Source organism: Scyliorhinus torazame, chromosome 5 (genome assembly GCF_047496885.1).
Source record: "Scyliorhinus torazame isolate Kashiwa2021f chromosome 5, sScyTor2.1, whole genome shotgun sequence".
Lineage (NCBI taxonomy): Eukaryota > Metazoa > Chordata > Chondrichthyes > Carcharhiniformes > Scyliorhinidae > Scyliorhinus > Scyliorhinus torazame.
The window spans coordinates 248,094,178-248,107,860 of NC_092711.1; the positions used below are offsets into that span (position 1 = coordinate 248,094,178).

The 13,683-nt window shown below is 50.8% G+C and overlaps 1 long non-coding RNA gene across 1 annotated transcript in view; it reads left to right on the top strand.

Moving 5' to 3' along the window:
* The window catches only part of LOC140422764 (uncharacterized), a 58,498-nt gene that overhangs the window by 13,737 nt on the left and 31,078 nt on the right, over positions 1-13,683 (top strand). The gene's annotated exons all lie outside the window — the stretch shown is intronic.

The window sequence follows — 13,683 nt, forward strand, 5'->3', positions numbered from 1 at the left end:
GTGGTAAGGGTTTACAGGGCTGGTCCTGGGAGGAAAAAAAACATTCACATGGCAATACAGTATTGTACAATTTTGTCCTGTTTCAACTATTTACAGAGGGTATAGGGAGAAAAGCAAAATGTTCTTGTGAAAAGTCCATATTTTGATTTAGATCGACGCCACGAGTCGGTCGGGCGGTCTGGTCGTCCGTGTCGATCGCCTCGGCCCCGGTGGTGGTGGTGGTGCTTGTACTGGTGTTGTCGTCTTCGGGAGCCTTACGGTTTCAGCTTGGGCTTTATTCTTGGTCGGGCCTGAGGGGAGGGGAACCGATCCTCCTGGGAAGGGGGCGGTCGCGGGGTGCGGTGGTGGCAGGAAGGGGGGGGGTTGGGTGAATGGTGTCGGGGGGGGGGGGTGTGTTGCCGGCGGGCGCCAGATCCCGCAGGGAGACCGTGTCCTGTCGGCCGTCGGGGTACTCCACGTAAGCGTACTGCGGGTTCGCGTGGAGGAGGTGAACCCTTTCGACCAACGGGTCCGCCTTATGTGCCCGCACATGCTTTCGGAGCAAGATGGGTCCTGGGGCCGCCAGCCAGGTCGGCAGCGACGTTCCAGAGGAGGACTTCCTAGGGAAGACAAGGAGACGCTCATGAGGCGTTTGATTAGTGCTCGTACATAATAGCGACCGGATGGAGTGGAGAGCGTCCGGGAGGACCTCCTGCCACCGTGAAACTGGGAGGTCCCTGGATCGTAGGGCCAGTAGGACGGTCTTCCAGGCCGTGCCGTTCTCCCTCTCTACTTGCCCGTTCCCCCGGGGTTGTAGCTGGTCGTCCTGCTTGAGGCTATGCCCTTGCTGAGCAGGAACTGGCGCAGCTCGTCACTCATGAAAGAGGACCCCCTGTCGCTGTGGACGTATGCGGGGCAACCGAACAGTGTGAAGATGGTGTTCAGGGCTTTAATGACTGTGGCCGCGGTCATGTCAGAGCAGGGAATGGCGAATGGGAAGCGGGAGTATTCGTCCACCACATTAAGAAAATATGTGTTGCGGTCGGTGGAGGGGAGGGGCCATTTGAAATCGAGACTAAGGCGTTCAAAGGGGCGGGAAGCCTTAATCAGGTGCGCACCATCCGGCCTGAAAAAATGCGGTTTGCATTCCGCGCAGATGTGGCAGTCCCTTGTGACTGTACGGACCTCCTCTAAAGAGTATGGGAGATTGCGGGACTTGATGAAGTGGAAAAACCGAGTGACCCCCGGGTGGCAGAGGTCCTCGTGGAGGGTTTGGAGGCGGTTAATTTATGCGATGGCACATGTGCCGCGGGATAGGGCATCGGACGGCTCGTTCAGCTTTCCGGGACGATACAAAATCTCGTAGTTGAAGGTGGAGAGCTCGATCCTCCACCTTAAGATCTTGTCGTTTTTGATTTTGCCCCGCAGTGCATTATCGAACATGAAGGCTACCGACCGTTGGTCAGTGAGGAGAGTGAATCTCCTGCCGGCCAGGTAATGCCTCCAATGTCGCACAGCTTCCACTATGGCTTGGGCTTCCTTTTCCACTGAGGAGTGGCGGATTTCTGAGGCGTGGAGGGTCCGGGAGAAAAAGGCCACGGGTCTGCCCACTTGGTTAAGGGTGGCCGCTAGAGCTACGTCGGAGGCGTCGCTCTTGACCTGGAAGGGGAGGGACTCGTCGATGGCGCGCATCGTGGCCTTTGCGATATCCGCTTTGATGCGGCTGAAGGCCTGGCAAGCCTCTGTCGACAGAGGGAAGGTCGTGGTCTGTATTAGGGGGCGGGCCTTGTCTGCGTACTGGGGGACCCACTGGGCGTAGTATGAAAAGAACCCCAGGCAGCGTTTCAGGGCTTTTGGGCAGTGCGGGAGGGGGAATTCCATGAGGGCGCGCATACGTTCGGGGTCGGGGCCGATTATCCCATTGCGCACTACGTAGCCCAGAATGGCTAGCCGATTGGTGCTAAAAACGCACTTGTCCTCGTTGTACGTGAGGTTCAAGGCTTTGGCGGTCTGGAGGAATTTTTGGAGGTTGGCGTCGTGGTCCTGCTGGTTGTGGCTGCAGATGGTTAAATTGTCGAGATACGGGAACGTGGCCCGCAACCCATGTTGATCAACCATTCGGTCCATCTCCCGTTGGAAGACCGAGACCCCGTTTGTGACGCCAAATGGGACCCTTAGGAAATGGTATAATCGCCCGTCTGCCTCGAAGGCTGTGTACTTGCGGTCACTTGGGCGGATGGGGAGCTGATGGTAGGCGGACTTGAGGTCCACGGTGGAGAAGACTTTATATTGGGCAATCCGATTGACAATGTCGGATATGCGGGGGAGAGGGTACGCGTCTAGTTGTGTGTACCTATTGATGGTCTGGCTATAGTCTATGACCATCCTTTGTTTCTCCCCTGTCTTCACTACTACCACCTGCGCTCTCCAGGGACTATTGCTGGCCTGGATTATGCCCTCCTTTAGTAGCCGCTGGACTTCGGACCGAATGAAGGTCCGGTCCTGGGCGCTGTACCGTCTGCTCCTAGTGGCGACGGGTTTGCAATCCGGGGTGAGGTTCGCAAACAAGGACGGGGGTTGCACCTTGAGGGTTGCGAGGCCGCAGATAGTGAGTGGGGGTATTGGGCCGCCGAATTTGAACGTAAGGCTCTGTAGATTGCATTGGAAATCTAATCCCAGTAAGGTGGGGGCGCAGAGTTGGGGAAGGACGTTTAGTTTGTAGTTTTTGAACTCCCTCCCCTGCACCGTTAGGGTAACTATGCAGAATCCTTGGATCTGTACTGAGTGGGATCCTGCAGCTAGGGAAATCTTTTGTGCGCTGGGGTAGGTGGTCAAGGAACAGCGTCTTACCGTGTCGGGGTGGATAAAGCTCGCCGTGCTCCCGGAGTCGACTAGGCATGGTGTCTCGTGGCCGTTTATTAGCACCGTTGTCGTCGTCGTCTGGAGTGTCCTGGGCCGAGCTTGATCGAGCGTAATTGAAGCGAGACGTGGTTGTAGTAGTGGAGTGGGGTCCGTTGTTGCCGTCCAAGATGGCGCCGGGGATGAACAAAATGGCCGCCCCCATACATCGCACGTGGCTGGGGGGTCACAAGATGGCGGCGGGGGTGGACAAAATGGCCACCCCCACGCATCGTAGAGGTTTGGGGTGGTCCAAGATGGCGGCGCCCTTCCTCCCCTCGTGGTGGCCGGGACCCAAAATGGCGGCGTCTGCAGATCGCACATGGGGCGCTGGGGGGGTTGGGAGCGTTAGGACCGCACGGGGCTCCCTCCTCTCCGGGGACAGCGGTGGTCGGGACCCAAGTTAGTAGCGCCGGCGGGTCAGACGTGGAGCGCGGGGGGGGGTTAGGGGGGCGTTAGAGACGGCCAGAACTCCCTCTTCTCCGTGGGGAGTGGTGGTCGGGACCCAAAGTGGTAGCGCCGGCGGGTCATACATGGGGTGCGGGGAGGGGGGTTGGGGAGCGTAAGCGGCGTGCAGGGCTCCCTGTTCTCCCGGGACAGCGGCGACCTCGCGGGACCAGCACACAACCGCGAAATGGCCCTTTTTCCCGCAGCTCTTGCAGATCGCTGCGCGGGCCGGGCAGCGCTGCCGGGAATGTTTCGCCTGGCCGCAGAAATAGCAGCGGGCGCCCCCGGTGCGACTTGGCGTCTGAACCGCGCTAGCCTGTGGGGTGTCCGGTGGGGGTGTGGGTTTGTCACGACGGGTACGTATGGAGCCCAATGGGCTGCCGCGCGGTCGGGGCCGTAGGCGCGGGTATTACGCGCGGCCACGTCTAGGGAGGCTGCTAGGGCCCGGGCCTCTGAGAGTCCTAGCGACTCTCTTTCTAGAAGTCTTTGGCGGATTTGGGAGGAATTCATACCTGCCACAAAAGCATCGCGCATTAACATGTCCGTGTGTTCATTTGCGTTCACCGAAGGGCAGCTGCAGGCTCGTCCCAAAATCAGCAGCGCGGCGTAGAATTCGTCCATCGATTCTCCGGGACCTTGCCATCTCGTCGCGAGCTGGTAGCGAGCGTAGATTTGGTTAACTGGGCGGACATAGAGACTTTTCAGTGCTGCGAACGCCGTCTGGAAATCCTCCGAGTCTTCGATGAGGGAGAAGATCTCCGTGCTCACCCTCGAGTGCAGGACCTGTAGTTTTTGGTCTTCTGTGACCCGGCCGGTGGCCGTTCTGAGGTAGGCCTCGAAGCAAGTCTGCCAGTGCTTGAAGGCTGCTGCCGCGTTCACTGGGTGGGGGCTGATCCTTAGGCATTCCGGAATGATCCTGAGCTCCATAGTCCTTTTTAGGCACGCTTAATAAATTGTAGCGCACAAAGACTCCGTGAGACGAATAGAGTGAAGTCGATGAGGCTTTATTAAGCGTGTCTGTTCCCCCGCAGCTTGATAGTAGAATGGCCTGCGGGGGAGGACTCCGGCTTCTTATACTCCGCCTTCAGGGCGGAGCTAGAGGTCAACGGCCAACCAGGACCCGGGATCTGTCAGCCAATGACATTAGGGCTTCCAGTCCCACATGACCCCCAATACATACTACCACAGTTCCTCAATGTATTGGTCCAGAAAACCATCCCAATACACTCCAGGAATTTTTCCTCTACGATATTATTACGAATTTGATGCAGAGTAAAGTCACCCATAATTGCAGGTGTTCCTTTAATGTGTGCGTCTCTAATTTCCTGAATAATGCCATTCCCAAGATCACCTCTACAGTTTGGATGTCTATATATGACCCCCACTCATGTTTTTTGCCCCTCAGTGTTTTTCAGCCCGACTCATACAGATTCCACATTGTCAAAGCGATTATCTTTCCTCAGTTTTGATTTAATTTCCTCTTTAACCAGCAATGCAACTCCATCGCATTTTCCTTTTTCTCTGCTCTTCCTAAATACAGAATTGCCCTGGATGGTCAGTTCTTATCCCTAGTCACCCTGCAGCCATGTCTCCGTAATCCCAATTATATCATACCCGTTTACATCTATTTGCATGATTAATTATTGCAAATGCTCTGCACATTGTGGCACAAAGCCTTTTAAGGCTTGTCTTTATAACATTCCTTGTCCCATTCCCATTATTTTTCACTGAGGTCCTGTTTGGACCTGGCCCTTGATTTCTCTGCCTATCATTTTTCTTATTCCTCTTACTGCCTTATCTTCTTGTCCTTGATTTCCCCCTCCTCTGACTCCTTGTCTCGGTTCCCATTCCTCTGTCATTTTAGTTTGACACCCTCCCCACAACTCTAGCAAATACTTAACCATTATCTAGCATGCAATACCTCATCACTATCTTGGGCATCTTCAAAATGCCCCTGAATGTTGTTCTGTTTACTCAATGTTGCACAACAGGTGAAGGCAGGCTCTTCTGATGTTGATCATATGGTTAATCTGAATTAACAAATAACTTTGAACAAGAAGTATTTTTTAATGCAAAGAGTTGCAGTTCAAATTATGAATTTATTAGATGAGGCACAAGCTGTGTTTCAAACCTAAAATATATTTTTTTGGAGGAGTTGTAAATATTTTATAAATTAGGGGCAGCACGGTAGCTTTGTGGATAGCACAATTGCTTCACAGCTCCAAGGTCCCAAGTTCGATTCCCGGCTTAGGTCACTGTCTGTGCGGAGTCTGCACATCCTCCCCGTGTGTGCGTGGGTTTCCTCCGGGTGCTCCGGTTTCCTCCCACAGTCCAAGGATGTGCGGGTTAGGTGGATTGGCCATGATAAATTGCCCATAGTGTCCAAAAATTGCCCTTAGTGTTGGGTGGGGTTACTGGGCTATGGGGATTAGGTGGGGTTACTGGGTTATGGGGATAGGGTGGAGGTGTTGACCTTGGGTAGGGTGCTCTTTCCAAGAGCCGGTGCAGACTCGATGGGCTGAATGGCCTCCTTCTGCACTGTAAAAATTCTAAAAAATTCTATGGAATATAAAAGTAGTTGTAGGGAAATCAATGGTACTTCATAGGACACTGTTTTATTTCACTGGGAATATCATCTCAGCTTTGTCATACGTATAAATCCTATAGAATTCAGGTGAGCTAGGAATTAGAAAATTGGCCAATTAATGCTTCTAAGTGGCTTGTCCCAGAAAAAGACGCTGCCGTAATTTGAACTTGAGTTGTAAGCTCGTAGGCACGGAATTTGCGCCCCAGTGAGGTCAGGACAAAGGTACGCGGGGCCTGGAAATGCCACCACAGGCTAATACATGGTTTGCCAACAACCTTCCTGGCTTTTCCCCGGTGAAGTGGGTTTGAGGATTGGCAAGGCTGCTCACTCACTCAAGGCAGGCAACCAATTCTTAAGAGGCGGTTAAAGGAGACCAACTTGGATTTTCCAGACCACCTCCAATTTCCTGACAGTTCAACAGCCTGCAGGTGGGCAACCAGTGTCGGGCCAGGGGAGTGCAGGGATTCAGCTAGTCCAACAGGCTCTCCCTGTCTGCTTGGATGCAGATGTAGCCAAAGGCTGGACTTTAGAGGGAGCCCACCCCCGCTAACTCCAACCCTCCCTACTCCCTTCCAGATGGTGGCCTAGCTGCCCTCCGCATTTTCTATTAAAAAACTTTAAAGTTGGTGAAGGGACGCTTCCATGTCAACCTAATGTCACCTGCTAGAGGCACAATCAATTTTGATTTCGATTCGCCATAATAAAATTAGCATGTTGCCAACTGTTACAACCCTCATAGAAGTCACAGAGTGTGGACCATCCGGTTCCCGGTGACCTCTACTTTTCCCGGTAATGGGGCAGGCTTCCCCTTTAACGAGCGAAACCTGTACAATATAAAAGCCCCGATCTGGGTGAAGGGCTAGGCAGGAGAACCCTTTGGGGGGTGGAATAGTTTAATGTACGTGATTATAAACCTTTATTTTGGCATTCTTCATTCCTTCTGATCACTGTGTGGATTCTACACCAACAGTAAGGAAGTTCTGACACGCAGCCAACAGACCAGGAATAGAATTGGCTGATCCGCTGGAACCAAATGGATCAGAACACTTTGTGAGGGATGGGTAATAGCTGATATAACTGGACAGGAACTATTTCCAAGAGTTGTGTAAAATAGAGCAATCCTTGAAAAATATAGCTTCTGGAAGGGATCTCATGACATTTAATTTCATACCACCTCAGGGTCATCACTGCATCTAACTAGAGCCAATGTAGTCATCTTTGCTAAAACACTGTCAACTTACTCAGAGGATTTTTGTGCTTTCAATGGTACAAGTTGAAAGAAGGCATGAATAAGAGATCAGCTAGGGTCAGGGCAAGGTGCCTAATCTCAACCAACTATATCTACAGAACCATGGCATGCCTACTTTGAAATGATTGTGGAGAACCATCTCCACAGATTCTGATCATCAAGGAGTCAAGTGCAGAATTGTTGGTTGGACACCTACACTCAAGCTGCATCAGAAGGTCAGGGCCATTAGTAGCAGGCAAGATTATCAACACGCTCAACTCTTTTCACCCCACTGCCTTCCAATCCAGCATTATAATGATCTGCAACTTCATAAGACAATGTGATTCCAGTATTTTGCTGCTTATCACTTTTTAGCAGGTCGGCGCTATCATTAAGCAGGTCTCAATGCCTCACTCCCAGGGAAGTGCTTTCATTTGTCAGATATTGGGGTAAATATGAAGTATGCCCCTGCACTATGCAGACAATTCTCTTTCACTTTATTTTAGCTCACTGATGTTATCATGTACCCTCACATGATCATCCTTATTGGAAACACTTCACTACTGTGGCCTAGACTTTGAGTACTAATAAAATTGATTACACAGTAAAGGCAAATAGTATTTATGACACAATGCGGAATTTAATCCAGCCTGCCGCTGGTCGGGCCTAAATCGGAGAGTCCCCATGTCAGTCTCCCAGCAGCAGCAAAATCTTTCCCGATTAAGTCAGAGGGCTGAAAGGGCTGATGCGGAATTGTCCGCCATTGGCAGTGGGGTACTAATTAAGATCAACAATGAGCCAATTGTCACCTTTTATCCCTGATCCCACCGCAATTCAGTGTTGGTTCAGGAATTAAATGGGAGACACACTGTTGGCTTGTCCAGCGGCCTATCATGCCAGCTGCCTGGCAAGGGGCTCTCTCGTTATGAGTCAATATATGTCTGACCGAGATACCCAGAATTAGAGGGTGAGTCACTCAGAGCCACTCCCCCCAGCCCTTTCCTCCAAACTGCCCTGAACCCCCTCCCTCAAAGCCCACCCTATAATCTCCATCCCACCTTCATTCACATTTAGCCCAAGGTCCCTCAGTGATACAGGAGCCCTGGTGGGTGCAATATAGCTGCCAGTGCTCCCAATGACACTGATGGCAATGAGGAGCTGTTGGCCTCTGATTGGCTGGAGGCTCTTGGTGGGTGGGACTACTGCCACCAGTAGGGCATTTAATACCTTAGGGCTTCCCAATGGAACAGACAGGAGTTCCCTTCTGATTCTCCTACCCGTAGGTGAGACCCTGTCGAGTTGAATAATTCTGGCCCCTATTGGCTGCAAAGTTGGCTTCATAACAACCACATTTTTGGTGCTGTATTGGTTCCAAAGAGGCATCCACTTGCCTGCACATCTTCCAGCCTGAGAGTGTTAATACAACCATTCGGAACATACATCATAAGTATAGTATAGGCAAATGGTTATATCCAGCAGTGTGGAACTCTGATTTAATGCCTGGGCTGCCAAATTTTGACCCCAACACTCTAGTTAAAGCCCTATCTTAAAACGCACACAGCTGAACATAAATTCAGCAAAGAACCTCCCCGACGCCGCCACTGCTCTATAAAGGGATCATCAATTACTTTCAGCTAGTTGTTGATTGATTTCTACTGGATATACACAATAACATTCAGCAGCTCATATAAAGGCATTTTAAAATACTTTCTTCAGTAAGTATCCCTCAATACATCTTGGATAAGGGATGCAGGAAGGAGATGTATTTCGTATCATTTGGCTATGAGCGGCAGAATAAAATGGCCTTTTCTCATATTTTATTGTTAATCTATTTATATTTAATTTTGTAAAAATTCTCCGTGAAGAAAATCATTTTTATTCTCGTGTGTAACACTTTTGAAAATGATAGTTACTCGTGCGGAGTAAATGATTGACAACTATCACCCAATTCATTTGACAGGCACAGAGTTGAAATAACCTATCCCATGTTTTTTATATTTTTAATTTAACATCTATAGCTTTGGAATAAAGTTTATATGAGGCTGGTATGGATGGTTCGAGAACAGAACGAAGTTCAAGAAGGCGATCACAACCCATCTGTTTGTCTGTTTATCACTGATTTTCATCTCAACATACTGATGTGTTTTTTTCAAAGTCACCAGAGGCTACAGATCGGCATGCTATGTACTAGGCACAGCCTATCCTTTGAAAATATACCCGTTTCAGTGAGGCAGTCTCATTCTCCATTAAAGGCAGACACTGATGAATAATATATTTTAGTAGTGAGCCCTCTTGACTTACTGAGAGGAACAGAAAGCAATCTGCTCCCCATGGTAGAAGGAACAAGCAGCTGTGGCACAGTGGGTGGTGACTGGCAAAGAGGTCTGCTGGGCAGACAGCAGAGGGTCATATGCTTTATACTTGTGACCCTTTTTTATTTCAAGCTATTTTCCAGAAACAGGAACCCTAGTGTATGAGAATCAGGCCAATAAGCAGCAGCACTCTCACATGTATTCAAACATCAATTACATGCGTGACTAACATGCAAGCAGTAATTGAGCTCAATAGTTTGCTTTCTATTTTGCTTAAACTGCTTTGTTTTATATTTTTTTGTACCAAAAAGTGAACTAATTTGTTTCCAATGAATTATGAATGAGCAATTTATTCTTTCAGATTTGTCTAACCTGCACATTGGGTTGTGGGGGTGAAATCCACCTAGACAAGGGGAGAATGTGCAAACTCCACACGGATAGTGACCAGGGTCGGGATTCGAACCTGGGTCCTCAGTGCCACTGTGCCACATGTCACCCCGGATCAAGTGATTTATGAATGTTCACTCTTCAGCTAGCACAGATCAGAGGCTAGATTCTCCGATTTTGAGGCTATGGCCCCACGCTGGCGTGGGAACGGTGCCGTTTTACGACAGAATATTAAAACGGCTACCGATCCTCCGTATGGCTGGGGGCTAGCATCAAGGCAGCGTAGAGCACCTGGCTCTAGCTGCCGATACGGCCCGGGGAATTGCCGGGTCCATGGCCGTGCACGTGCATGAGCATGGCAGTGGCTGTGCCATGCAACATGGCGCCTGTCGCTCGCAACCCAGCCTGCGAAATGGTGCCCCCCCCCCCCCCACTTTGGCCGGCTCGCTCGCCCTGGACCACCAACCAACAGTGCCCCCAGCCCCTGGCAAAGTCCCCTCTGCCCGCGGATCAGTCCTCCCCGACTCTGGCAGCGTGGACTGAGTCCGCAGCCGCCATGCCGAGTTCCCGACGGATCAGATCACACACAATTGACGACGTCAGGAAATCGGCCGGTCGGGGGAGGAGCATTGTTGCTCTATTAATAATGTTGGTGAACCACAAGCCTCCCCTTATATCGATCAAATGACCACACAACCAGTTAGTTAGTTCAAAAGATGGTTTATTTACATACACAAGAGTTATCTCAACATGCAAACACAATATCAGGGCGACCATGACCTTGACGGTCACCAGGAGCGTATGTCTTCTCCCATACCCCCGCAGTGCCACACGTGCCACCATATGGCATATGTGTCGCACTGTCTCTCTGCTCAGCGTACCCATATGGCCGGTGCCACTGTGTAGAACCAGGGGGTTGGGGTGGGTGGTCAGTGAGTGCACAACAAGATGGCCACCATAATGGCGGTCGGTGCCTGGGCACCGCTCCAGTTCTGTGGGTGGTGGTGTGGCACCCCGGCTGCTCAGTCTGTCCCCCCACCCAGCCCTGGCAAGGGCCCCCCACACCCCACCTAGCACAGCCGGTGTCCGGGCGGTAGCCCCCAGTCACTCCACTCCATGCCCTATCTCCTCTCTCCTTCGCTCAGCAGCCAGCTTCACGATTTTCAAGACCACAAGCGAACCATGCCGTCAGGAACTCAGCCTATCGGAGGCGGTGAATCGTAGAGACCCCGGAGCATAAGGTGTCAGGCCCGCTAATGATATGCCTACTGTTTTTAAACACTGCGAAGCGAGTGACGCATTTACTCCATTTTCGGAGTGCCGGAGTATCCCGATTTGGCGTCAAACCGACACCTACCGCGGTTTTGCTGTCGGAAGCTATTCTCCGCCCAACCGCGTTTCGCGATTTCGCCATCCGCAAGCGGAGAATCTCGCCCAATGTTCTCCCAGCAGAATCGCTTTCGGTTTGTACTGGTGCTATGATCGGCACCCAGGAGCCATTCCCTCTCCCTTGCCTTGCAAATGTATGCATGGCGGGGAGTGCAAGGGGTTCCGTTCTGAATCCCACTGTTGAGCACCCTTTTCAGCAAGAGGCCCCATACCGAGGTCCAGTGGCTGGTCCCCTCCCCCCTCAATGCAAATACTTCTTCCCCCCAACCATAAGTAGGGGCATCATTCACCCCAGCACAGGAATTGCTGGGTCACCCCTACCACGGCACACATGCATGAGAGTGACCTGACTTCTCCCCATAAACCCCTGAGCAGAGCCCTGCATAGAGACTCCCATCAGACCCCCCACCAGAGACACCCATCAAACCCCACCAGATGCCGGCACCAAACATCCCATTAGATCCCCCATTAGAGATCCCCCCATCAGTGACCCCCCCCCCCATATCTGAGACCACCCCCCATATCAGAGACCCCCCATATCAGAGGCCCCTTCCCCTCCATGTTTATAAACATTAAGCTGTGCTTGGCAGCTCCTACCACATCAAAAGCAGTAAAGTGCTTTCTGCTGAATCCTCAGCAGAAAGCACTTAACTGCCAGATGTTTATAAACATCAGGGGTAGCTTCAAAGCAAGGTACGTGAGATGCATTTAAGCATGAAGGTAAATGAAAATAAATAATTTATACACCTGGCTGTCTGGAAGTTTCAATCTGTCAATTGCAGCCTAATAAAACCTTTTTCTCATTGAAAGTGAATAGAAGCCTTGCAGATCAAAGGATCTGAGGGGGTTTCAAGACTTGTGACGTGGTTTTGACTTTTTATGACGTGACAGCTGCTTCTTTCTACACCTCTGTCTGAGGCAGCAGGTGTAAGGACAGGTGATTGAAAAAAACAATGATTTTTCACTGTTTCTACCTGAACAGCTCTTTAGCTTCCAAGCAGAGATGACTGATGGAGGGTGGGGGGGGGGGGGGGGGTCTCTGATATGCAGGCGGTCTCTGATATGATGGTCTCTCATATGGGGGTTCTCTGATATGGGTGGTCTCTGATATGGGGGGTCTTTGATATGGGGTTCTGATGGGGGTGCTGAGGGCGGGGTTGGCAGGATTTGCGGTCGGTGGAGAGGGACCTCTGATGGACCTTAGGGCAGCTACTTTAAATACATACTCACTTAGACCACCGTGAGGTCCACCGCATCAGAGACACGCTGTCAAATTCTTGCACCAATCCATGCCCACGTGAATATCAGACCAGAGAACCAGAGCATCATGGAAGTGTGATAATCCAATGCTAGTTAACAGGATGCAAATGAGTTCAAATGACAACTTGCATTTGCCCGCTAATGCGGGGCATGAACGTCGATGCTGATGTCAGCGGGGGACCAGAGCATCGCAACAGCACCAATCCCATTTTTTGCCCGACACGAGTTTCTCCGCTGCATCGGGAACTCCACTACTGGCGACGGGCAGTGGAGAGACCTCCCCAATATGCATAGTTGTAAATGCAAGGCTTTCTAAGATGCTTATGTTTTGGACTGCCTCTTTAATCAAAGGTAAAATGGTATAGTGAAGAGGGTAATGTGATCTCCTATGATTTCAGCTCGATAACAAGCTACGTGGCTTGGTTACCATGGAGTCAAGGAGGGACACGGGTCAGAGGCTATAGAATTGTACATGCCATATTTCACACCTGAAAATAAGGGCAGGAGCAGCTAACTGTGGACAGACATTTCCTCTGGGAGTTATTTTGGACAGAAAGAGTGAGAGTGACCACACAGAGGCAAGAAGCGGCAGCTGGTGTGATTAGCAGAGTGAAGAACGCTACAAGTCCCTGACGAGCTGCCAGGCAAGGCACAGGAGGGATGACTGTCTCTGGTTGAAGAGACATACCTCGTGGTGCTCAAAATCTCTGGAAGATTTGCCCATGCAAAGCCTGGGAAAGAAATCACCAAAGTAAACCTTACTACTGCTAGTCAGTTTTGAAAGTCTCCAAATAGTGAAGGAAGCAACTTTCGATGATTATGGGACATTATGACTTGACGATATGCCGAGTTGTGAACCCATTAGAAACTGGGAGTGACTGTGAACTGTTCCTTATAAAGACTATGGGCAGGGCTTTCCATGCAACTAGCCATGTGCTTCGCTGCGACAGGGTCTTCTGGCCCCACCATTGACAATGTGGTTTCACATTGAATGCACCCCTTGTCAGTGTGAAACCTGTGGTGGGGGTGTGGTGTTGACGGGACCAGAAGATTCTGCCAGTGTGAACAGCCGGAGAGTTCTAGCCAATAATCCTGTGATGAGAATAGATACATGAAAGATAGATGCAGGAGGAAGCCTTTTGGCCCTTCGAGCCTGCTCCACCATTTATCACGATCATGGCTCATCATCCAATTCA